Raw genomic sequence first — 27,153 nt, 5'->3', positions numbered from 1 at the left:
TCTCAATTTAAGTGCCTTCATGACCTGCAAGTGAAGGCGAGACATCTGTCCTTTCTGGGCTGTCTGCCCCGTCCTATACTACCCGGCACCCTTATTGGAATAGTCTGTCTGTGGGACTGTGTCTATCCATCTTTGCATTTTCAAGGCCATGAAATGGGTCCTCAGTAAACACAGACAGAGTAGCCGAGTGAAGAGGGCTAACTGGTTGTATGACCAAACCAGAAGAGAAAGGCAGATTGAGTTTCCCAAGAAAAGCTTGGGACGCTGGACAGATAGCGTCACTGGGTCTATGTTCTGGGTGCCTGCTTGTGTTATGTAAGCGTAGTATTTTCATTTCTCAGGTTTTTGCAAATTGGAAAAGGACTAAGGTGCTGCTACTTTTTAAATGATTAATTTGTTCAGATTATCATATAATGTCCCTCCAATTTAGACGTTATTAACTTCCCAGAGCAGTTAATAACTACTCTTTATTAACTCTCTGTATATGCACAAAAACCTCAGATTAACCAGTGTCAGATAAAAGCAATGGAGAAAATACATTGCAGAAGAGAAATTCTGAGAAGCGCTTTGCAGATCGTGGGAGAAGTGCTTTGCAGATCGTGGTTGCGGCTACAATATAAACAAGTTGTACAGCCCTTACTGGCAGAGGAATCATTTATTGGCTCTGTTTAAAATACAATTATCAAAAAAGGCAAAATTAGGACTCTCACAGAGATATAAAATAAATACACATTAAAGATTTTCCTTAACTCGTGGATCAATGAGGGACCACAGATGTTATAACTGATTTAAAAGAGAGTCCAGAGAAGAGATACTGTAGGAATGGCCAACGCTGAAATGAATAAGAAAATGAAAGCTAAAATGAAGCCATAGTTATGGTGATAAATGTCGACTCGGTTGCAGAGTGGCTGAGTCAGAAGGGGCATGTCCCGTGCGATGGCTGGTTTCAGCAACATGGCCTCTCCATGTGAGATTATACTTGAATGTACCAGAAGCTCTTTGGAAAATTGATTTTACTCCTTGGGTTGTGTGGTAAAATTTGGGGGCAGGGGGAAGAATGGCATCACAAGGGCCAAAATAGCTATTGGAAAACACTTATTTCCTTATAAACCAAGAGATAAAATGGGGGGGAAGAGCCTTCCCTATTCAACTGAAGGAAATACAAACACGTGAGACGTGGAGGTAGGTTCAAGAGGTGAGAGATTCCAGACATCGGCGACAGTGAAGTAGGTGCCCAGTGGGACTGGGGCAGGAGTAGAGGAGAGTCATTCAGCATCAAGCCACGTATGGGGTAGTGGAGCAAATGGCATTGAGCTGGTGAGCAGCATGATGGAGGAATGATCACATCCGCGGAAGGAAGGCGGAGAGCACTGACAAGTCACAGAAATTGTAGGAAATGATCTCCATTTGGGGAAAAATTTGAGCTCTTACCATTTTGGGTTGGCAAGGTATTGATCAGGCGGATTGAGAAACGAGCTGTTATAATAATACTGAAAAGAGTGTAGCGTTGCCAGATCTGGAGAGAGGGGGAAGGCAAAAAAAACAGTGACCAGGATCATTAGTTCAATTTTATGTTCAGACGAACAACATTGTTTTTTGTACAAGTAGGTCCCATGCGGTATTTGGAGCATACTCCTACTAGAAAATTTTTTTCTGTTTATCCGAAATTCACATTTAACTCAACATTCTGAGTTAATTTAATTTAATAGGTATTTTATCTGGCAATCCTAACTGGTAGGACACTTTTGGAGACTAGCTGTACAAATTGTTAGGTCTTTCGCCACGCTGACTGTCTGATCCATATTCCACGTGTGGCATGCGGCCTGCTGACTGAGTTATCTACTCTTATCCAAGGTCATGCTCCCTCTCCTTACAACCAACTGATTGGCATGGACCATGGATTTGGCCTCTGAAGTATTCTCAAATCCATACCATTGTCTTCATCTCTACTGTCTGAGCTCCAGGTCAGGCTCTCATCCTCCCTGGCCTAGAGGTTTGCAGATTTCCTACATTACTCCTCCAGTTTTCACCTTCTCCAGTTCCTCCTACATGTTGTCAACAAGTTGGCTTTCTGGATCACATTTCCCCCCGCTTACTTCCAGTAGGAGATGATTCAAACCCCTTAGCATGGCCCTCCACAATGTGATCTTGTTCTACTTCTCTGGTCATGACTGCCACACTCTCACTGCCCCACCTTCCTCCTGTCCTAGACCCAACAGTTGTTCACACCCCCGAGTCTTACAGATGTTGTCCGTGGTGCCTTCTTCCCCTCCGTCATACTACCAGCTCCTGCTTCAAAAGCCTATTTCAATATTACCTTCCCTCTAAAACCTCCCTGCGATGCCAAGCTTTCCTCTCCCAATCCATTCAACCTTCTGTTCCCTGTGCCTCCATTATACCATTATATTGTGAAAGCACGCGTCAACGTCTATTGTTGGTGATCGTACATTTCTGTCTTGCTCACTAGACTGTGAGCTTCTCAAGGACAAGGATCATGTGTTAATATACAGAACCTAGCATAGTGCATGATGCAGAGTAGCAGGATAAGAAGTGGGGATCTGCAACTCTTACATCTATCTCCATCGGCGAAGGAGATTGCTGTGGATCGCTTGAAGATGATGCTGCAGCAACTGGAGGTACCAGGAAGCCAGCTGGTTAGAGATGGAATACATACAGGTGCCTATTTTTCTGGTTCGTTGGATTGCACACAAGTGATCGTGCTCCCACACATTTTAGCACGGGCGTATGCATGTTTATCGAGCATTAAGCATATAGGTACAGATGTCTAGTACAGAACGAAGACAGCGGGGAATGACTACTCCTGCCACTGGAAGTTACTCGAGGAGCCTTCATCACAGACTCGAGGATACTTCAAGTCTAGGAAGTTCGGAGTCAGGGAAAGAGCCTGACTCGCTGTCTTTTTATATCCCTTCCGAATGTGTAAAGCACCGGTGAAACTTATCATTGTGACAAGATACACCTGATCACCTTCAGCATCGCCTACGTTTCAACTCTTCCCAAATACTTCTGAATACACCCAACTTTTACACTTGTGAACAGTTTCCCTTGTAGAGTTCATCGTCTGGCCACGTCCTACGTATGAACCCTCGGCTCAGCCCCCCGCGATATCGGAGAAGTCAAGAAAAGAGAAACCTCTTGCAAGCATTGTAGTCTTAGGGGCTTTTGTTTATTTTATTTCTTCCACAGGGACTGTAACTCCTGAATTTCTCATAGTAGAATTAAAAATTGTGTGTCATGAGGTTACAGGTGAAAGGAAGAGAGATAATGCAGCTTTTTGAAATGTAGTCCCAGGATCCCCCGCACGAGAACCCTTTGGTACGCTTGTGTAAAAAGCAGATTTCCGAGCCCGATCTTCAATTTACCCAAACAGAGTTTTGTTGGAGTGGATCCAGAAAACTGTATTTTAAGTCAGCTCTGTAGCGTATTATTTACTACACAGACTGAGAGCTGCTGGACCAGATGCACACAGCAGAGAAGACTCCACTCACAGGCAGCGGGGCGCTCCCCTGTAGAGGAGACGGGTGACCAAAGATCCCTTTCAAAGCGCTGAGCTCTTTCAGACCATCACGACTGCCACATTCTGGGTCATTGCTGTCACGGCTCTGGAGCTGTCCAAACTATCACCTTCTCGGCGCTGCTCAGAGCTGCCGCTGGCCGGCCGCCGTGTGAACCTTTTGAGCTGGTGAGCTCAGCCAGGTAACTCGGTGTGCCGAGGTAAGGAGAGAGATTTCCAGGAGGACAAGACTCTCGAGTAATACCTGGGCCACTGGCCAAGGAAGCAAAGGGTGTATTTCTGAATAGGCGATAAAGCACACAATGACGTTCCGGGAGGCTTTTGGACACTTTGCTGGAGACCAACCAAATAAAACTCAAATTTCATACCTGAATACAGTAGTATCCCTTTAGCCATGGTTTTGCTTTCCATGATAGCAGTTACCACAGCCCGCAGTGGGTCTAGAAGCAGATGATCCTCATTCTGATGTGTGGTCAGGAGTTCGATGGTAGCCTAACGCGACGTCACAATGCCTGCACCATCCGCCTCACTTCACCTCATCACTTGGGCATTTTATCAGCTCAATCGTCACAAGAAGTATGGTACGACAAATTATTTTGAGACAGAGAGAGACCACATTCACATGGCTTTTATTATATTTTTTACGATTGTTCTATTAGTGATTTCTCACCCTGCTTAATTTGCAAATTACACTTTATTCTAATTATGTGTGTATCAGAAGACCATCGAATAGATGGGATTTGGTACCATCCATGGTTTCAGGCATCCATTGGGGGTTTGGGAACATATTCCCCTGCAGATAAGGGGAGGCCTCTGTATTCAGTTTTAAAATCCTCTTTTCGTTGCTACAACATAAAGAAACACTTACCACCCACCCTTGTATTTCAAATTTAGAAATTTGGTACATGATGTAAAGAAATGTGATGTGTGGCACTAAATCGGTGCCTTCTCTTTTGAGCTTTAGGCTAAAAGTTGTATCTATAGCTTTTGTCGTTGTTTATGTGAATCGAAAATAGAAAAAAAGGACGACAAGATCATGCTTCTTCGGTCTCTTCCTGCTTTTCCTAAACCTCCCTGCCTCTCCTCGTTCCCCGCTGGCTCCAGCTGCCGGCATGGGCAAGGAACTCTGGTCCCTCCACTCTGTTGTGAGCCATTCTCTTTCTTCCCACTTCCTTCCTGAGGGATAACTTTCATTTACCCTAAAATATTTCTCAGCCACAGCGCTGGAGCTCTCAGCGTTTTACATACTTCTAATCCTAACAGGCTAAAACTTTCCCTTTCCTTTGTGAGTAAACAAACAGCTGAACCCCTGATAGTGGCAAAGTATCCCAAGTCTGGGAGAGGCTTAGCTGTCGTAGGATCTGGGTAGGGCTGCGGAACTATAGCAGCGGCTCCTGTGGGTTTGATGCTATTTCTTTTAATACTTTCAACATGGGTGCTGTTATGACCATTTTGACAATATATTCAGGCTTAGAAAGGTTAACTGACCTACCTGAGGCTACATACCTAGAGAGTGGTGAACTCAGGATTTGATTTCCAGGTCTGTATGGTTCCAGCATCTATGTTCTCTATATCAGCCAGGACATTTGGTAGGAATGACCGGCCAGCAGTGTCTGTAAATTTGTAAATAGTAAATTTGTCATAGCTAATCTTCTTTGGCCTTTAGTGGCCTGGGTACAACCGAATCAGGGCAGACTTTAGGTTTAGGTTTAGTGTGTATGGAAGAAACAGAAGTATCCAGGGTGCAAGGAGAGCAGTGAGAAATCCAGACAGGGTCTAAGACAAAGGAAGTAGCAGAGGAACTAACAGGCAAGTGCTGTATATGAGCAGAATCAAAGATTTATGGTGTGGCCATGAATAATTTCAGCTGGTTTAGTATAAATCTACCTTAGAGTCATTTGCTAATGTCTGTGAAAACTAAAAAACTGATTTTTTTTGCATTGATTTTCAATCTTACCTCCAAGGAACTAATATATATAATTCAGTGGTTTTTCAAAGAACGACAACAAAACTCAGTAGAATTTTTGTCTTTATTCTAATTCTGGCCAGCTCGATGACCTCGGACAAGTCTGCACCTCAGTCCCTTACTCTGAAAGATGCTGGAGATGTTGATGATGCACGGTCTTCCAAACTTTATAGGGCTATTAAGACCTAGGAAACCAGAGCTCCTATATAAATATCTAGTGATATTATTTCGTAGTCATTTGCAGTAGTATTCTCAATCTTTGAATATTTTATTTCTTCTGGAAAAGTTATGTTTAATAAATGCTTTCTGGTAGTCAAGAATTTCATACCATGTGCCCAGCTTTCCCAATGGGTTAGGAGATTCCCATTTCTCTTATTTTTCTCTTAGCTATCTTGACTTCAAATCCTATTTGGTAAGAGCACGGGGGTCCCCAAGACCCACCTCTAGTAACTCAGTAGGAACACTCACACACACTCACAGGACTCCACATGGGATTATAGCAGAAAGCACAAAGCAAAATCAACACAGGGAAGAGGCGCATGGGGTAAAGTCTAGAGGACATCAGGCACAAGCTTCCAACAATCCTCTCCCTGTGGAACCACACAGGCTGTGCGTAATCCCTCCAAAATCAAATGGTAACACCATGTGTGAAGTGTTATCTATCAGGAAAGCTTCCATAGAGACTCACTGCTCAAGGTTCTCACCAAGGGCTGGTCACATAGGCTCCCTCTGCCTAGCGTGTATCAAGAGCCCAGAGCCGCTATGTTAATTTGTTTCTGCTCGGTAAGCTTCAATTTTTTTTTTCCTAGTTACCTGTTGAAACAGCGTGGATATAAAAATAACCCGGGAAAATTTGGAGGCGTTATTTTCATGTTGATGACAGCATTTCTGAGCTGAGAGTTCTCTTTGAAGCGCTCTGAACTCAGTTAATTTACTCTGCTCCTATAAGAGCTCACAAGTTGTATGATGAAGTGAAATGAAAATAACAAAAATGAAACAAACATCTAAAATGAAGAATCTAGTTAACGTTTAGAGATAATATAGCAAAACATTATTTTGCCGACATTAATATAGCAAAAAGATTTTTGTAAGCTTTTTTATGTGGAAAGTTTCGTTAAAATAGTTAAATCTAGGTCTATCCCTAAAGCCCAACGTTTTTGCGTCCAAGAAGGTAATGAAAATAATGCTGACAGCTAATTATTCATTAGATAACGTGTTAAGCAGCTCTGATAAGAGATGCAATAAGAAGGTAGCTTGCAAAACAAAGATGTTGATTGTCTCTCACGTAACAGTTCCAAGCAGATGGATAAGGCTGCTTTGTCAAATCCCATCAGAGACTCAGGATGGCAGCCCTCCATTTGCATCAGGTGGTTCGCCATACACTTTTCCAAGTTCTGGCTCTCAGAGCCTGAAGGAAGGGGTTATGTGTTCAAGTCCAGAGCCTGAAGTTCCCTCTTAAGCAATGAAAATTGCTCCCATAAGTTCTGCTTGTGGCGTATTGGTGAGAGCTTGGTCACGTGACCACATCTAGCCGCAAGTAGGCTGAGAAATGTCATTTAGCTACAAGCCTACGAGGAAGGGAAGCATAACTTCTGATGGACTGCCAGCCATATCCCCCATGGCTGGAAGAGCTTTCCATTACAGGTGTAACCTAGGATATTTGACACTTTATTTAGAGAATCGTAACTTTCCAAGTCACTGCAGAGCAAATCAAGACATTTTCTAGAATGATATTCAAGCTACCCCTTTAAAGCAGACTATAATAGGAATGCCTGGCTGGCTCAGTCCATAGAGCACGTGACTTTTGATCTCAGGGCTGTGAGTTCAAGCCCACATTGAGGGTAGAGCTTACTTTAAAAAAAAAAAAAGAGTGCTATAATAATCTGCACCATGAGAAATTTTAATATGGAAAACTCACGCTGGCACTTTACCTAAATGCTTTCAGTGTATTTTATTATTCTTGATAGTTTAACCCCGATTCAAGTTGATACATTACTTCTCTTGAGTTGGCTCTTTTGAGCAATATGTAATATTTCCTGCCCCAAACCATTCCTTAGGCAAAGAGCTTTAGTCCTGTTGAATACCTTTTAACCTCTATATTATAATTATGATCTCAAGGTTCAATTGTACTTCCTTAATGTAAATCTAGGGAAATTGAAAAATGGCCCACCTCATTTCCAGCTTTACATTTATGCCACATGTGTTATCTTACTTATGGATATAACATAGTATCCAACTCCTTGAGGGTATTACATTTATAATTGACTTGCTTATATTTTCATTCTTGACACACAAATAGTAGTATTTGATTTGTTAAGTTTAAAAACGCATTATAAAACTGTTCACAAGATTCTTTTGTTGTTTTATTATATTATCTCCTGTGATATCTGCAGCTTTATTTTAAAGTTGGTGTGAGTGAAAAGGGGTAGATGCCAGATACCGATGACTAGTAATAAGGGTTCATACGCTTCGTTGGTTGGGAATACATAAAAACCGGGTCACTGAGGGGCACCTGAGTGGCTCAGTCAGTTAAGCGCCTGACTCTTGATTTCAGCTCAGGTCCCGATCTCGCGGTTCATGAGTTCAAGCCTTGCATCTGTGCGCCATGATAAAAAAAATTCATTTTGAGTTATCTCTTGATGGTGGAGGCAGCTTTGTACTGAGTTCTGCTCATTCTCTCCCACAGTCCCTGGTACAATCAGGAGCAACCATTTTCTAGATGCCAGATTTGACTTAGGCACGGAGCATGGGGTCAGAGGACAGGATGCAATTAACCAATTCATATGGATCGAACCTATGACCTAAGATTTACATGGGATACCGATCCAATGCTTTGACTTTACAGGGTGCTTTAAATATATATAGTTCTCTTCCCCCAAACTATTGCTAATCTATTATGTATTATCTTTTGTGGTTTCACAAAAGTCTAGAAAGATATGAAGAGACAAGCATGACTACATATGTTTTTCTTTATTTTTTCATTTTCTCCTTCCTCCCTTCCTCCGTTGCCCCCTTCCACCCCCGCCTTCCTTTCTTCTTTATTATTCACAGAAAGAGAAACTAAAGAGACAGAGATGTTTAAGTAAAATGTTTAGAATTCAAATCTAATAGCTGCAAACCCAGTGTAATTGCTGCCATATAAGGATATAGATGGAGACTGAGGAAAGTGTGTGTGTGTGTGTTGGGTGAAGGGAGTAAAGCAGTTCACAAGTGTTTCCACTTCAAACTTTTCCCTGATTATCCAAAGCTTAGTATCTTAGAACGCACCCTAGGAGCCATTGGGGTCAACTTCCCATCACCACATGGCATGACTCCTTGATGTGGCTTCCTCTTGATCATTTCACAGATGAGGTGCTCATATCTCACAAGGCAGCACATCCTAGTTTAGACCGTTTGTGCTATCAGAACATATATAGGGTTGAAATCTGTCTTCCTATGATTTCCATCTCATATGGGAATACATAAACAAGTGTAATCTCTGCCTTGACAATCTCTAGTCTAGACATGAGATAACACCTATTATGACTTCACCAAATTTTCTCCCCTCCAACAATTTCTCCCTTCTATTTCCTGCAGCTTTGCCTATGTTTATACTGTATTTTACCTCTTAATATGTCCCTGTTAATATGTACGGACTACTGAGAGCCAGACTCCAGCCCAGAGAAAAGCGGGAAGTTACTTTCCCAGAGTCAAAAGCCATGTGTAAGTGGAGATTCAAAGCATCTCCAGGGGCAGATGCTGGTATCGTTATCCTGACTCTGCCCCGAGATAAGTTACCTACCCTTTGTCTACCTCTGTTTTTCCATCTATAAACTGATGACGCTTAGGAATAAATGGAAATAATACTTTTGAGTTTGGAACAGTGCCTGACACATAAGTCTCTGTGCGAGCTGTCATTACATTCGTATTTTTGGCAGGTCATACCACCTTGTTAGTACATTCTGAAGTTTCAGTTAACTAAAGACCGTGGCCATTTATGTACAAACCACTAAAAGTCAATGTCTCTTCTCTCTTCTATTATGTGTGTGTGCATACAGTCTGTATATGTGTGTGTTTGGACCTAAATGAAGGACTCTATCTCTGTTAAAATTAACCTTGGGGCGCCTGGGTGGCGCAGTCGGTTAAGCGTCCGACTTCAGCCAGGTCACGATCTCGCGGTCCGTGAGTTCGAGCCCCGCGTCGGGCTCTGGGCTGATGGCTCGGAGCCTGGAGCCTGCTTCCGATTCTGTGTCTCCCTCTCTCTCTGCCCCTCCCCCGTTCACGCTCTGTCTCTCTCTGTCCCAAAAATAAATAAAAGTTGAAAAAAAAATTAACCTGATTTACTTTGGTATCTTTTCCAGATTATTAAGTGTTTTCAATCTTGATGGTGTCATCGCATAACAAGTCTTCCTTCCCATCTTTTTGTTGCTGTTGTTGTTCTCTGGGGGTTTGATAGGCATGGCTTTTGTGATTTCAACCTTCTTATTGAAAAAAAGAAGCCAAGTAAGACGAGAATAATTGCATCATCATCCAGCCTACACTTATTTATCTAGTCCGTGATAGAATAAGCTATTTGATTTCATGTTTGTCTGAAAACAAGGTGTCCACCTTGTAAGGCTCCTGTGTTGACTTACCACTGGGTATTCTTATATTAACACAAGGAAAGGAGATTGGCTTGGCATGACTTATTTATAAAGCACATTTTTGGTTTGCTCCTTCCTCAATTCTCTCAATTATTAATAAATCACATTAAATACCTGTGGCATTGGGTATAATACACACAGCTACCACCGTAATTTGGCTCATGGACTTGGCCAGAACACATAATTTCACTGGTTGAGGGCCCAATGGAAGTGCGTATTTCTGGTTTAGCAGACACTAATTATTATTAATCCAACCATGGATTGTGCTTTGCAGTTCTAACCTGTGAAAATAGTCTCTTTTTTGCCTCAGAAGTCTTCCAGTGCTTCACGGAAAATAATTTATCTCTGTTCATAAATAAATGACCCTCAACAAAGAAGAGATAACCAAGTAGAAAAACATGTCCAGGGACTCCTCGGTACTTTTGGGGGGAATGGTCCAGGAAGTAAGCCACAGAACTGGTAAAAGTCAGATTTCCTCTCTCCCCACCCAGCATTTTCTCCCCAGAGCAAGCCCGCGTTGCATTGCCCCTCTTGTCTCTCTCAGGACCACCTTACCAGGTGCGATTTCGAGGAGAGCCTTCGTATAGGCTGGTTCACGTGAGGCTTCATACCTTCGAACTAACTCACCTCTGACTCTTTCGAGGCTCGAGGCTCGTCTGTCACTAATTTGCAGTAATTGTTTTCACATTGTTGATCTCTCAAAACATAAAAAGGTATTTGCTAATAAGAAAGGGGCTGTGATTTCATTAAGGGTGTGTTACATTTCAAGGGGGAATACAATATTTTATGAAAAACAAAAGGAACCTTGTCATATTCTATTAAAGCAATCTTCCAACCTCCACTGAAATTGCCTGAGGACTTCCACGGCTCCTAATTATACACAGTCTACCTTGGATTTTCACGTAATTTAAATGAATGGGTCTTGTACTGAATGTCTCACTTTTAAATTACTCAATGTCTCTTATTTAAATGTCTCTTATTTAAAATCAAACTCAGTATTTTGACCTCCTTCCTCAAAGAGTCATCTAAGAGACTAGAAGATTCTGGAAAAAGAAAACCTATTTCTCAGAAAGTTATCCAATTACTCATTATTTTTTTAGACTTGACTAGTTCCCATTTCTTTACTAAAATGTGGAGGAGAGTTTGCCATAGAAGGAGAGGAATGCATGGATAGGTTGAAGGAAAGGGTTTTATTTCCCTAAACATTTCCCAGCAAGATTGGAAAATGTTTATTGCTGCTACCTTAAAATCTGATCCATAGGGCTGGCCTGTTGCTGTCCGCATAAAAGGGAAGTAAACTGCCAGAGTGTAAATGCAGCTTGAGTTGCCTCCTTTTCTGACGTTACAACTAAACTTATATGTGCTTTTGGGATCTGAATTTAGTTTTGACGAAAATGCGGCTCTCCATTTCAATAAGGGATAAAAGGAGATCACCTTTTCAAGTCTCTTTTTCAAACTATTTGTCCTTCAAACGTCTATTTGAAGGAACTAAGGTATAGCTGTGAGGAAAAAAAAAACAGACTCAATGGGAAGTTTTGAGTCTTTGGGTTTGAGGTGAGCTTTGAATGTTTGGAAACTGTTTTCAGGCTCGGTTGCAGCGGGCTGGGCTGGGCCGGGCCGTTAGCACAGAGCAGGAGTACGGGAGGTAGGGAGTGTTCGTCACTTCCTGGCCATACCTAAAGCTGGCTCAAAAGAAAAAAAAAAAAGAGAGAATGAAAGAAAATCAAGCTCTTGGTCAACTTAAAACATATCCTGTTTCATGTCATACGTCATCGTTATAGGTTCTATTGTGCAAACCTTACACCAACCGTGTTCGATTACTGTCACGATCATTCTCCTTGAAATGTACAGATTGGGTGAACACAAATTGTTGTGTAAAGTGTTACGTATGGGCAAGGGCCAGTGGTAAGTGATAAGAGTATTAATGACAAATGTAATAATAAAATGCAATAATAGTAGCTGGTATTTATTGAGGACTCACTCTGCCTGACAAGAGTAAGTTTTTTTGTTTTTTGTTTTTATGTGTGTACCGACTAGTTCTTACAACGACCCTGTACAGTAGGTACCATTACCATCCACACATTTCAGGCAAGGAAACTGAGGTACAGGCAGGTGAGGAAATTAATCAAGTTGCCCTAGCTTCAGACCAATGCCACTTCTTCCATAGTTTTCTTACTCTGTAGCCGGAGCTTAGATTTTTAGAAGCAATTGTGGCCAGTAACTCCTAAGAAAGGCATCAGCCCCCCCTCGAAATTTTATAACAAATAAAATGGTGTCAATAAATTCTAGACTGGAGTCCTGTTCTGCTGTGTTGTGTTGCTGGTGCCATAGCAGTTGCCAATGACCGTGATTAACAGCAATGTTAGTGGCGGCGAGTGAGAAGTCGTTTTGCCATTGTCTGCGAAGAACTGAGACGAGAGCGAAAACTCCTAGGGTGGAGCTCTGAGAAATGAAAAGGACTTGGGGTTTGGTCACTCTTCGGTTCATTCAACAAATATTCATGGAACATTTACCATGTGTCTAGCATCTCATTCTCAACTGTGGGGACAGCGTAGTGAACCCAACAGATAAAGCTTTGCCTGTCATGGAGGTGACACAGCCTCTTCTGCAAAGTGACTTTTCACTCACGCCGTTTAGATTTTCAGTTGTCCACAATTCTCTGCTTTCAAGAATCTTCCTTCTGTGTTTCAGCTACTTGTCTGGAACCTTCTCCCTACACACAAGTTTATTTTCAGAGGCACAGGAGGGGATTAGATATACCTAGTCCAGAAGATCCAGGGAAGGAAAAGCTCCTGCAAGTTATTTAAAATCAGCACAAAGATACACAAGCATGACTTCCATAGTCCTGGGCTCTGGCCCAAGAACGTGCTGATCATGTCACAACTACAAAACTGCATAAAGACTCACATTAAAACAGTAATAACAGAGAAATGAAAAAAAAAAAAAGTCATGGAGACAGAGCAGAAAGGGTTCTTGAATTAAATTACTTTTATCTGGGCTCATTCACTTAAGGATGCCATCAACTCACTATTTCATCAGCTTGGGACCTTAGAAATGTATTTCAAGATTAATTATAAAATGAATTCTTTAAAATGGAAAAATACACGACTTTCCTGCTACTCTTTAACAACAGATACTGGTTAATGAAGTCTTGAAGCAGTTTAGTGGTTTGACTGCCACCTACTGTTTGTTTTTTGACACAACTCTTACATGTAGCTTGGCAGGAGGTAAGAAAAACGCCTTAGGCAAACGATTTTTTTTTTTAAAAAAGTATTTAATGTATGTGCTGTAACATACTTATTTTAAAAATTTAAGAGATTGAAAAAAATGTGATTGATTTTATTTCAAATTACTGTAATTGTCTTAGTAGTTGATGACAGTTACATCGGTTAACAATGCAAATTCTGTGGCATTCTAAAAACGTGTGTGTGTGTGTGTGTGTGTGTGTGTGTGTGTGTGTGTGTACATCTATACAGGACATTTCATTTAGTTCGAACAAAGCTTTATACTTGCAATTTGTAAAAATATGCCACAAACATGGATTCATCAACCTGAAAATACCATCTTATGAAGCTGGCATCTGATCTTTAAAACAGAAAAGAGATCTCTATCATCATACTTTTATGCTTACATGGCTTGTGCAGACTTCAAAAATATAAGCACTTCTTCTGCCTAGATAAGGAGATCAAGTACCGTGTCTCTCCAGTTATTTCAGAATGACCCAGGCTTTTGAGAGAAATCTGGTCACTTAACACTGCCTTCCTGAGATTCTGTTAACTGCTTAGGGCTCAGAAGGCAGGATGGGTCAGTGCATTTTTCTCTCTCATATCTTAATTACTCATTTTAGAGCAATAACCCATTTTCTGGTTATGACAATGCTGTTTACTGTCTAAATAGAGAAGCTCGGTGGAAACTTTATAAACAGATCATCCTCAGACATGGTCCATGAGAGTCATTTTAGTTTTAAAACGGTACCTTTTCAAGCCTTTGTACTAAATGACACACGTAAAGAAAGATTGCAAACTGATTCTGTGTTTTCTCGATGTATATACGCATATGCTTTTGTGTTTTCGAGTGTGTTTGTAGATTATCTCACTCACACTTAAATCTAGTTGTATTTATTCTGTTTTTCAGAGCGTCAGGGAAAAATCACCCAGAATATTTTGGCCCTATTAACCTGGAGTTCCTGCTAAAGCTATGTTGCAGTGTTCAATATAAAATGGTATCAACAAATTCTAACATTCTACAGCTCTGTTCGGCTACTGTTTCTTTTCTCTGGCAGGGAAAGGTGTGGAGTGTGGTAGTTTCATTTGTTAAGATGGGATTTGGTGAAAGACAATATAAACATTCCATTGTATTTTTTGCCATAATAGTATTTTTTTTTCTGATGTATGAAATAGCCATCTTAGATTCAAAAATCACTCTGAGGTCTGCGATTGGGCCTCTCTACAGAGAGTTTTGCAGATAAATGCACATTGTTTGAAAATTTGTCCTTAATGGTGCCAATGATCTCAATACAAAACAAAAGCTTTTCCTATGGCTTTATTTACAGTGACACTGATGGAATTTATCAAGAGGCTATAAGATGATATTAAGCAACACGGGCAAATTTGATCAAATGGTGGTTTTTATAGCTTTTCCCCCGAAGTGGTTCCACCCAGTAACGAGAACCCTAATCTAAAGCCGAAGAAAAATAGTTTTACCGAAAATATTGGCCGGGAAGCCGAAACAAATACAATTAAGCTGACCTTTTAATAAATGTCTGTTCATTGATTTAAATTCACTTTTTTTTTCTTTTTCGGAGCAATGCTGACGAGTGCTGTTAGCATACGAGCATGTATAATAACTCGGACACAACCATTTTTATTTCTTTTGTGTGTCATTACTGAAAGATTGAAGCAAGCTTCCCCTAAGTGTAGTGATGCAAAAATAATAGTATCCCAGTCTGGCTGCGCGAGAGCCGAGGCAAACAAGGGCTTCAGAGTAAAGTGCCTTCTAGGTAGCTGACATGACGCATCTAGTCAGACGTAAATAATGACAGACGGAAACTATCATGAGGTCTGTGAAGCATCAACATACTGCTATCATTTTCTCTCTAACCTTGCCTTGCTAGCAGCTCTCAGCCTTACAGGCTGAGAGATCATTTAAAAAGCAAATCCTAATGACTCTGCCCACTGTAACAACAGTCAGCCAGATTGGCATCAGTTTAGCTCCGTTTAGAGACTCGAGATAGCAGCCATTGTTGACTTGTGACACCCTACACCCCAGTTGTTCTCCACAAACCAACCCCCGCCCTCAACGCTACCCCTTCCCCATGGCTATTTCCATGCCTTGCAAAAAAGATTCCCCTCTCTGGTAGGAAAACGGTTCATCTCAATTATTTGCTTGGCACTGTGTGCCTAATTTCTCAGGCTGCATCTATTTTTCTGGACCAGCTCGTTTGGTACAAAGTGCTTTGAGCACCCCCTCCCTTTTTTTCATGGGGCACACATTATTTTGTGTGTATTATGTATGCACAGGGTAACAGTGGGTAAATAACATCGCAGCGTCCCTGTAGCTTAAGACTAACATGGTTATGGTTCAGATAAACACGTCTGTACATGGCTGCCATAATCAATGTGGAATGGCAGAACAATTTTGCAGATGCCGTCCCAGGAAGATAAAAAAAAAAAAAAGAAGCTGTCTTGTCCAGATTCAATAGAATCTATTCACCAAGAAATCTGCGATAAAGCAGTCGCACGTTTTATTTGTTAAGACAGCGATGACTTTGCAAGCCGGTGGGAACTGAGGCTGATGTACAATAGGATAATAGCATTATCACTTTGCAAATCAGCATGTGGCTTTGCTTGGGTGCTGGCAGAAGGGCACGGGGCTCTGAGAGCTCTAGCTAGCAACCTGGAAAGGCGAGATCAGACCGCCTGGCTGTGAGTGCAAATGTAGGAGGATAAATTGCCATGAATCTTCTTCTGCTTGGTTAAAAACACATGGCATTATTTGTTCTTTTACTGTTTTAGAAGAGGCCCGGAGATGAATGCATGAACCTGAGTATGTGTGCGAGTGTGTGTGTCGGGGGTGGGGGGGAGGGAGTGCTCGAAGCAGGAAAGAACGGGGACTCTCACAATAGCCCATCTTAATGGAGAGCTATTGATCTCATTTCCTAACACTTTAATCTCCAACTAAACGTCTTACTTACCTCGTGTAAAAGAGATGCCAAGTCGAAATAAATAATAAACACACAATATTTTAAGGACTTTTGAATTTTGCATGGTAATAAATATTAATGCAGCTTGTGACTCCCAAAGAAAATAGAAGGCACTTAATTCTGTTGTTGATATCAGGTACTGTGCAGGTTGATTTCCCGAGGCGAAAGTGAAAAATGCACTATTTGGACTTAAATCTAGATTTAATAAATAACTAATTTAGGATCTTGTTCTATATGCAAGGATATAATCACAAGGCATTCGTTTTTAAAAGGTTTCATTTATTCTTGTGAGCTTAATTATTGCAAGGAAACTGTGAGCAATTTGTTTTTTACCAGTGTCTGATTTCTGAGAATGGTTATTAAATATTAAATGGATGCATAATTCAGGCAATTAAGAAAGTAATCACACAAAGTAATGTAATGGAAGTTAATTATTACTGCATAAGCAAATAGTTCATTAATGCTAGTAGTTGCTATGGCTGCATTCTTAACACATGCAGAACTGAAGCATGAATCCTCTGTGTATTCAAGGAGCCGGCAGGAAGTGCTATGCCTCGGAGAGAGCGCCACTAATGAAAACCAGAAGCAAATAAGGCCATATTGACCCCTGACTTGTCTAAATAAGGTGGGATCATCATTACTTAAGAGAGTTTTATCGAAACCACGACTACCCTAGCTGCTTACGTTTTTTTTTTTTTTTTTTGGTTTTTGAGGTTGGTAACACAAAGCGTGACTTAAACCGAGGAGAAACCAAAAGGAATTCAGCTCGTGAAAACAAAAATCACCAATCGTACGTTCCCCGGTGTCATCCGCGTTGTTGTTTTGAACCGATTCTTGTTACACAGCCAAAGTCATCATTTCGTAACTTAAAAAGACCCCATAGGTGATTTCTCTTTTCATAAAATCATTACAGCTGGTTACAGACCTTATTTGGTCCTGCCGCTCAACCCCCCCTCCCCCCCCCCGCCCCGGTTTGAAAATTCTGACCTTTCTTCGCTAATACTATCTCCCTAAAGCAGCACACTTTATAAAGGCTATTTTATATTAATTCAACACATATGGGATCCGGCGCACTCCAGACCTTGTGCTGCTGGGACGCACCAAGGTGGCCGGGGCAGGCCAGGCCAGGCAGACAGGGAGGAGGGTAAACAATGGTGAGGATTCCGCCCGAGCCCCCGGGACCCAGCCAGGCCTGCCTCCAGAGGAGACCCAGCTCCGTGTGGGTTTACTTTGTAACTACCCGGAACTCTCAGGGCTCACTGCCTTCCTGCAGTGATGACGCTGCCTGCCCCATCTCATCACAGAATTGCACATAGAGAAAGGCAATTCTGTTAGGCCAGATGCTGTCCTGCCATTCTGATTTAGGCATGAACTCACCATTATAATCCTTAGAGCATCTGCTTGCCTACATGCCGCTGCTGAGCTCTACCCACCACCTCTCAGGCTGGGGCTGCGTCAGGTAGGCACGATGGAAGTCGAGAGACGTTGGTCGTGTCAAGGGGGTACTCTGGCCACTCACGTCCCCAGCACTTGGCTTGCCACTGAGGGAAATAGAAAAGATGTACAGGCAGACCCCATCTCTGTTCGAGAAAAGCAGCGTGTAGTCTCACTGGAACAGTGGTTCTTTTCACCTTTTGGGGGATCATAGAGCTCCTGGACATTTACATTAACCTTTGCATTCAATTTCAAAGGGTGCATGGTCTTCCTAATCCTACCCGCGGATCTCAGACTTAAGACCCTCTGCTTTAGAGGAGACCAGTATCTTCGAACAGATAGTGAACATTTAGGACATAATCTGTTTGGCTTTCTGGCATATAGATTATAAGTATAGAAGAGGGGTTGGTGGGGTCTGAGGTCGTTTGGGGAAGGCTTTATGGAGCAAACGAGCCCAGGGCTTGACATTGAAGAATGGCTGGTATTTTGAAGCAGGGAGGCAGAAGACTTTGTGTAGAACAGCATGGGCAAAGGAAGAAAGGTAAAACTTCATTTTTTCATGAGCACGTCCATTCATCTAAAAAATATCAAACACCGGGGCACCTGGGTGGCTCAGTCGGTTAAGCGTCCGATTTCGGCTCAGGTCACGATCTCACGGTTTGTGAGTTCGAGCCCCGCGTCGGGCTCTGTGCTGACAGCTCGGAGCCTGGAGCCTGCTTCGGACTCTGTGTCTCCCCCTCTCTCTAGCCCTCCTCTTCTCACGCTCTGTGTCTCTCTGTCTCTCAATAATAAATAAACGTTAAAAACATTTTTTTTTAATATCAAACACCTACTGAATTAGATAATCAGGGTAAATAAAGATAATACACGTTTCCCTGATCTTACAGAACTTACAGTCTAGAAGAAAGCATATAGCCAGCAAGTAAATAACTACATTACAAGGGAAGTGTAATGGTTCTGAGCAAAATCCAAAGAACTATAGGAGAAGGGTGAATTCAGCTAAAGGGTGTGAAAATGCTTAATGTAAGAGGTACATTTCAGCAGGGAAATAGCAAGGAGACTGCAAAATTTTAAAAAGTTAAAAAATAAACAAACGTGGGCAGATGTAAGGTACTGTTAAGATCTCGCCTTTGGTTTGGATGTCCTACCTCAAAAAGAGAGAATTAATCTAGGCAAAGGCCGGGAGGTGGGGAAGCGTGTGATATGATTGGAAAATATGTTCAGCTTGAATAAAGCACAGAGTATGAGCAGAGAAAGCTTTAAAGGAGGAATGGGGCCAGGTCATGGATTCTCTTACCAGGTGGGTAAGGGAGTTTGAGTGAATCATGGAGGATCCCTGGGGCGCCTGGGCGGCTCAGTCGGTTAAGCGTCTGACTCCTGATTTCGGTTCAGGTCATGCTCTCGTGGTTTGTGGGTTCGAGCCCCACATTGGGCTCTGTGCTGACAGTGTGGGAGCCTGTTTGGGATTCTCTCTCCCCTCTGTCCCTATGCCGCTCACACTCTCTCTGTCAAAATAAATAAGCTTAAAAAATTTTTGTTTTAAATATCATGGAGATGCACAATTTTTTTCTTAAGGTGGTCTTTTAGGAAGGTACAGCCAGGGACAGTGCTCAGGCTGGAGTGGCCCCACCATAGGGAGACCTCACAGGCTGCTGCCACAGTGCTGGCGGGCTCCACTGAGGAATTGTAATTGGTATATGTCTCAGGGAATTAATGTGGTAAACAAGAGAGGGTGGGTGGTGAAGGGGGAGCAATGAGGGTTTCTATCTCACACGCACCCGCTGGGGCAGAGATGAGCCGGGACTCAAGCCAGACTCACTTTCTGAAGGAGACACCATTTTTGCTCACCAGGAAGTAGGCATGTCATCAGGACAATGGACTTCTTTTTCTTTTTTTTTAGGATTAAAAAGAGATGTTTTTTTTATTTATTTTGAGAGAGAGAGAGAGAGCAGGGGTGGGCAGAAAGAGAGGGAGAGAGAGGATTCCAAGCGGGCTCTGTGCCATCAGCACAAAACCCGACGCAGGGTTCCATCCCACCAACCGTGAGATCGTGACCTGAGCCAAAATCAAGAGTAAGACGCTTAACAGACAGAGCCACCCAGGTGCCCCAAGACAATGGACTTCTGTGTCCTCTCTGCCACTCTCTCTGAAGAAGCATCCTCAATGTGTTCCTTGCTATAGAAGGACAGGACGTGCATACTGGTGGTACTATTTATTCCCCCATAACACGTGTAAGTATCTCCTTGCCTACAGCAGGGTTTGCCACACGAGACCTGGTGTATAAGTCTGGCTCATTTCCATAACTCTTTGGCCTTCAAACTAAACTGTTAGTCTGCCAAGGGCCAGGGGTTTCCTCGAGCCGGACTTGAAGCTGTCAGAGTGTGGGCTTTCTCCTCCTCTCTCTGATTGAGGAATGAGCTGGTCCCTCGGTTCTTTTTAAATGGAATCTCCTACTTCACTCCATTTGAGCGCTATAAAAATAAGGAATACATCAGGAAAAGATTATTATTATTTCTACTTTGCAGATGAGACTCGGGCGAGATAAATGCCTAGCTTAAGACAACGCAGCTAACGAAAGACGACCCCAGGCTTAAAACTTTTCACCTCGAGTATTGATGTTCGAGACAACCCTGAGTGAATAGAGCGGGAACCTCCGTTTCCTCTACTGGGATCCATAGGATTTCTTCCAAGCTCCTCAGTCCAACTCTAGCACTGATAGGCTAACCTCAAATCAGTTGCAGGCAGAACATTGGAAACTTTGAGCTTTGTCCTTGTTTTAGGGACTCCTGAATCTCCCATTCGGCATTAGGTGCATTCTCTATTCTTGCAGAGATCTCTGTCACTTCTGCAAAGCTCCTCTACTTAGAAACAATTCCGTCATCCCCTTCCAAGTCACTGATGACTTGAAATGTCAGAACTTAGGCCAGCAATACAAAGCGGGCCCTTGGTTTGTTCGTCTGTGTATCCAGGCTCCAGCGAAAGTCTCAAGGCCGGTGATCCGTTAAACTCACTCTGGAAGTTTCCAGAGAGTCCCAGAGGGCTTCCGAATTTCAGCTGCTTCTTCCCCACCGATGAGATGAAGCGTTATCCGGTTATAGAATTCTGCTCTCTCATCTGACATCGGTACGTCCGAGGCCACAAAACTCTCCTTTCACACCTGCCGAACTAGCTGCTGACCAGTTTCTTTCCCTTCACATCTGAAATCTTTAAACCCTGGAAAAGCAAGCAGCCACCCTCTTGGGCTGAAGATATGTGTGTTGGACACAAAGCCGTTGTAAGGGGCCTTTACAATGTCACGTTAGGGTTATGCTTAGTTTTCTTTGGGCAATTCTCGGTGTGATGGGGGTGGCAGGGGAGGGGCAGTGTGGAAAGAAAAATCCCCATCTCATGTGAACTCAGGGCTGGCCTGCACGGCTCTCATTAGACAGCGTCTAAGCTGCCAGAGAATGGCTCAGCTCTCACACCGGGGCTCTCATGTTAAACCCTCCGCATCACCACAGTGGGAGAAAAACACGCCTTATGGGGACTAATGACTAATTCCCTACATCATGTCTAATGTGTCCCAGGGTGCCAACTTCAACACACCTGCCTCCACTGCTGGTAAGGTAATGAGAGTGCTTGTGAGTTACTGGTCACTGACAACATTTATAATATTCTTCAACCTAACATCATCACGCAGGTCGCTATGCACGGTTCACCAGGAAGGGGTGAGCTCTGTCACCCTGGGAGCCCCAGGTTTATGGGCAGTTGGTTGGGGAAGTGGTTCAAACCCCTTTAAAAAATGAGGTGGATGCATTTGGAATGGTTCTAGGTGTCCCACGATACCCTGTTAAATTTTGTTACTAATTACATCATCAAGAGGTAATTATAGCACTCTGAGGCCAGAGATTTTAAAATCATAACCATCCAGGAAATTTCGCCCATAAAAATGGTATGCTTTGGCTTGGATAACAGGGATGGTTGAGGGAGAGTCGGGGGTGGGGGGGTGGGGGGATGGGACAAGGAGCTTGGAAATCTAGTTTGCTTGAGTTCAGTTAGCATTTAAACCCACAGTTGTGCCCTTCGAGGCTGTGCTTTCTAGGGTTTGAGGGCCACTTGCATTAGGACACACTGCTCAATTTTAGAGATTTGAAAATTACCCAGTTCACCCAGGAAGGTGTCTAGCGGAATTATTTTCTTCTTTCTGAAATCAGCCTCCTTTTTTAGCAGGTTCTCAGAAAGCAGAGCTGACACTCAGTTGCGAGTGAGAAAGAAATGCAAACTTCCTGTGGGCAGCATTTCAAGATAATGTAGATATGTTTTGATATCAGGTAGTCAAAGACGAATACAGCGCAGTGAGACATAAGTGTGCCCGGACTCTCTTCAGAAGGGCTCTTTACGGGTGCCTGGGTGGCTCAGTTGGTTAAGCGTCGGACCCTTGGTTTCAGCTAGGTCATGATCTCACGCTTTTGTGAACTCGAGCCCCGCATCTGGCTCCATACTGACACTGTGACACCTGCCTGGGATTCTCTGTCTCCCTCTCTTCCCACCCCTCTCCCATTTGCGCTGTCCCCGTCTCTCTCAAAATAAATAAGTAAACTTAAAAAAAAAGAGCTCTTTAGGCTTGGTCTTCTAGTACTCTCTCTCTCCTCCTTTGCGTTTCTGCCATAACCAGAATGAAGAGCTTACTGCTCCTTTCCTAAGACATGCTCCAATGGACTGGTTAGGAGCAGGGGGATGAGTCAGAATCCTTTGATTTGCTTTCTGGCTCCTCCAGGGCAAGGCAGTGTATTATTTAGGGTAACACTAGCTGCTATAACAAGTAAACCCCCAGTTATCAGCGCTCTGATACAATGCAAGTTTATTTCTCATCCATGTAGCAATCCAGTGTTGGTGTTCCTGGGTCTTCCATATTGTGGTTTCAGGGGTAAGGCTCTCGCATCCTTTAGAACCTCAGTATCTTCTGCATCCAACCAACAGATAAGTATGGAACGTAGAGAAGGCACAGCCCGTAATGGACAGAGCAGGACATACATCTCTTCCACCGCTTTCTATTGGTGAGGACTCGTCCCATGGTGCGTCAGGATGCAAGGAAAGCTGAGAAATGTAGTCTCTGGCTGGGAAACTTGACTTTCTGGAAGGAGGAGGCACAAACATTGGTGAAGAGTTGGCTCTTTTTGCCACACTTGGGCGTAATACTCCGTACCTCATTTCAGTTCCCTCATCCATAATAAAGACACAATAGCAGGATCTACTTCCTAGAAGTTGGTATATGGATTAAATTAGGTAACATTTCATAATGTTTGGCACACAGAAAGCACTTAATAAAAGTTAACTATTATTTCAACAATTGTTATTGTTGTTAACTTTTCCTTGAGTTTATTACCACCCAAGAGAGAGATCCATAATTAATACCTCACGTTATTCTAATTAAAATAGCTAGCCAAGCAATTTGTGATAAGGCTCATGTTTATTTTCTGAAAAAAGAGAATCTATTTGATGGGGTGTAAAACTAGCCAGTGTGACAGTCAGACAGTCCCTAAAGGATGTGAAGCCTGCCTATAAAATCATGGCCCCTGCCCTCCTCCTGCTGTATGCTCTACACACAGACGGAGGGAAAAGTTCGAATTTCTCAAAGGGGATGACAGAACAGTTCATCATTTCATTGTCTACATGTTATTTTTCAGTATTTATTTCCATACCATTTCCATCAGAAATTACAGGAAGCTTTTGTCTTTGAATCAATATCTATGTGCGCTTAAAAGACTCAAAAAGGGCATTTTCAGTCCTTTGTATGATTCAGCTCTGTTTCAATAAAACTGTTTCATGAATAACAACGAATTCAGTAAGGTCAGGCTGTTTTGGTTGCTCAATTCCTCTTTTAGGGTGCAGAAAAATCCCGTGCTTACCAACAAGAATCCTGGGAAAGGAAAAATAAGTGAATGGAGATGATTTAGACACAGTTTTACACATGGGGGGGGGGGGGCGTGCTGCGGATCTGATTCTCCAGAGGGCTGCTTACTTTGTCCAATTCCATAAGCTAAACCCAGGCAGACCAAACCACACGAGATCTGACCCAACCCAACCCAGCTTGTTAAGAAAGCTAGAAGTCAGGACAGTATAGCAGAGTTTTACCTCAGCAGGTGCTGTGCTAACAGCAAGGACTTAGGTTCTCTTCCTGAAGAGGTGTCCTTGCATTTTCTCATTTAGTCCTCATAATGACCCCATGGGGACAGTTACCATACTTATTCCCACTTAAAGGGTGAGGAAACTGAGGGCAGAGGGGTTTGGGTAATCTCCCGAAGACCGCATAGCTAGTTCAATGGCAAAGTCAAAATTCAAACCCAGGCTCACCGGTTCCACAGTCCGTGTTCTTAACTTCTGTGTTAGGCCACCTCTTCGTAAAGGCTCAGAAATGTTATCCATTACTTCCATTTTTGTGAAAGGTAGATGTTAAGAATTTAATTCCGGAATGTTTGGTAACCTAGCTCTTCAGTTGAGGATATTACAGAATAAAAGCCCAGAGAGACTTTGTTCATCAATATCGAGCTTGCAAATGAGTGAGTAAATGAACGAGTGAGTGAATGGATGGATGAAAACAAATCGTGCATTATCTAAAGCCAGGGACATGTCTCAGAACCATACTCTGAGAATTCGCGTTGGTTGGAAGACGTGGACGGCGTACCGTCATTGTGTCGCATCGAGCATGAAATGCCGGTTCCAACGTACCGGTCGCGTTGGAGTCAGGGAACCTCCCCAGTGAGTCTCAGACTTCGGATGGAGGAAGGCCGCCACCCCTTAAGAAGCCCTCAGAGTGACGATCCTGTGTCGGTCATGTGCGCGCAAAGGTGGTTTGCCAGAATGCAGCGCTGGCCCGTGTAAAATGCATCTTTATCTCACTTTGCAAAGCCACATTTGGTGTTCCATTAGCAGCGTGTAGGAGGCCCGAGTGTCCTCTGCATTATGCTAATTGTTTAAGCGTGACAGGTTATTACTTCAGTCCGAGGGGTAACGCAGATCGGGGGAGCAAAAGTAGGGCACAAACACAATTTTCTAGCTTTTGAGAAGCAATTACAAATAGATGAAGAGCCATAAAAATATTACACGTGGGATGGCTTATCAGTAGGACCGGAGAGGCAACTGGAGCCCTTGCAAGAGTGGTTCAAAGCTGACAAGTCCGCAGCGATGATTTAAAAATAGCAATGGTAATTCTGCAGCAAAACAGAACAATGAAACCAAGAGTCACAGCGCTCAAAAAAGACATTGGCCCGGCACAATGCTCGCTCGTTGGGTAAGCTATTTTCATAGCAAACCTGAATTTCAAAATGTCAGCCTGATAAATAGGGGAGATCTGAAAGGATAAAGTCAAGGTGTTTTGTCTGATACTTAAAGAAAAAAAAGAAACTTACTCCTGTTTCTAAGAATCTTTTAGAGCTTTAAGGGAAGAGGAGGGTGGGCTTTGAAACGAGATCGAGTTCTGTCTGGTCCGGATGCTCTTTTATTATAAATTTTTTTTTCAACGTTTATTTATTTTTGGGACAGAGAGAGACAGAGCACGAACGGGGGAGGGGCAGAGAGAGAGGGAGACACAGAATCGGAAACAGGCTCCAGGCTCTGAGCCATCAGCCCAGAGCCCGACGCGGGGCTCGAACTCGCGGACCGCGAGATCGTGACCTGAGCTGAAGTCGGACGCCTAACCGACTGCGCCACCCAGGCGCCCCAGGATGCTCTTTTAATGTATACAAACATTAAGCAGGTTTAGATCATATTATGAGGCTCATTTTTTTTTCTCTAGAGTAGAATGAATATTGGTTACAATTCAGTAACCATAAAGAGCTATAAAGTTTAAATATAATGCCTTACTCTAATTTCCATTTTCTTCTGAATGTGTTGTCTTGGTGTGATGAGATTAGATAAGGTCTACTGGCATCTTGTGTAATAGAATAAATAGCACTTGGTGGGGTGGCTAAGAGCATAGGCTTTAGGGTTACACGTCCAGTTTGAGAACCTTCTCTCTGTATTAGTTGGGAGAGCTTGGCCAATATTTAATATATCTAAGTTTTCTTTTTCTTATTTCTAAATGTGAGTAAATAGCATCTACTGTAGGGGGTCATTTTGAAGTCTAAAATAATGAATAGAAAGCACATCATATGAACTAAACAATAGACTGCTGCCTACAGTCTTGGGGAAGCTAGGTGATATCTGGAAAGTCTCTTGATCTGTTTGGCTCTTGAATCTTTCCAGGACTGGGCTAGATAGCTTTGAGGTAGCTTTAACTATATATAGTCAATTTTTAAAAATGCTTATTTATTTTGAGAGAGAGAGTGTGTGCGAGTGGGGCAGGGGCAGAGAGAGAGAGCAAGAGCAAGAGCGAGAGCGAGAGAGAGAGAGAGAGAGAGGGAGAGAGAGAATCCCAAGCAGGCTCTGTGCTTTCGGCCAAAAGCACAGAGCCTGACGTGGAACTCAAGCTCATGAACCGTGAGATCATGACTTGAGCCAAAATCAAGAGTTGGATGCTGAACCGGCTGAACCACACTGGTGCCCCAGAATCTCTGTGTAGTTTTAATTAAAGGTCTAACAAAGGCTTTCCAAGAACAGTGTGTCTCTTGGGAGTCAGGAATTTTCATCCCACGTTGTCCTCCTGCTAGGTGAAAGATCTTCTTAAAACTGAACTCCGTATCTCAGATTAGAAATGAAATCATATCTGATTTCAAGATCTAGGCAAATTGGCACAGTATGTGTGTATATATATATATATATATATACACACACACACACACACACACACACACACACACACACACCACTCTGTCTTGGAGGTACATTCTCGTTACTAATCATTTAAAAATAAAGAAAAGATGTTTCAGTTACTGTCCTTGTTCTGCTCTAAATCCCCAGTTGGAAACATACTTAGAATTAATAGGACCCAGGGCGGAGCAGAGGGCAGTCCTATCTCGATCTCCTCAGCATTGTTATTTGCTCTGTGATGGGAGAGAGAAAAGCCATCCATAAAGTTCCAAGTTGAATTAGAAAGTGGAGCAACTGCAAGAGTCTGGGGCTGATTTCAGACTACGTTCTGACATTGATCATGCCTGCCTTGCTATTGAGTGTCATTCCAGTCAATGGGATTACGATAGGGAGTTTAAGGAAGCACAGAGAGAAAACGATGCGCAGCAGCACAAAGAAAGTAGTAAAAGGAAATGCTCAAGAAAGGCTAGGCTAGTTTGACACTTGGGGCTGAAAGGCCAGGGTGGAATCCCTATCAACGAGGTAACGGGAGTGCCAGACCATCCTCCTGCCCAATCCTGCGATTGCCACAGATAATCAAAGATCCTTTTTTATTTTTCATCTTCCTGTCCTCGTTTATGTTGAGATAATATGAATTATATTTGGAAATTGTTTGGATTGTTTTCAA

The 27,153-nt window shown here is 42.8% G+C and overlaps 1 long non-coding RNA gene across 1 annotated transcript; it reads left to right on the top strand.

Annotated features, from left to right (window-relative positions):
- Positions 1-8,566: 8,566 nt before the first annotated feature.
- Positions 8,567-26,285, top strand: LOC115520960. Its single transcript, XR_003970904.1, has 3 exons — positions 8,567-8,577; positions 19,670-19,673; positions 26,207-26,285. It is a non-coding gene; the product is annotated as an uncharacterized LOC115520960 (long non-coding RNA).
- Positions 26,286-27,153: the final 868 nt, after the last annotated feature.

This window comes from Lynx canadensis, chromosome C1 (genome assembly GCF_007474595.2).
Source record: "Lynx canadensis isolate LIC74 chromosome C1, mLynCan4.pri.v2, whole genome shotgun sequence".
NCBI lineage: Eukaryota > Metazoa > Chordata > Mammalia > Carnivora > Felidae > Lynx > Lynx canadensis.
Note: the sequence above shows the minus strand (reverse complement) of the source record. Positions and strands in the feature narration are given on the sequence as shown.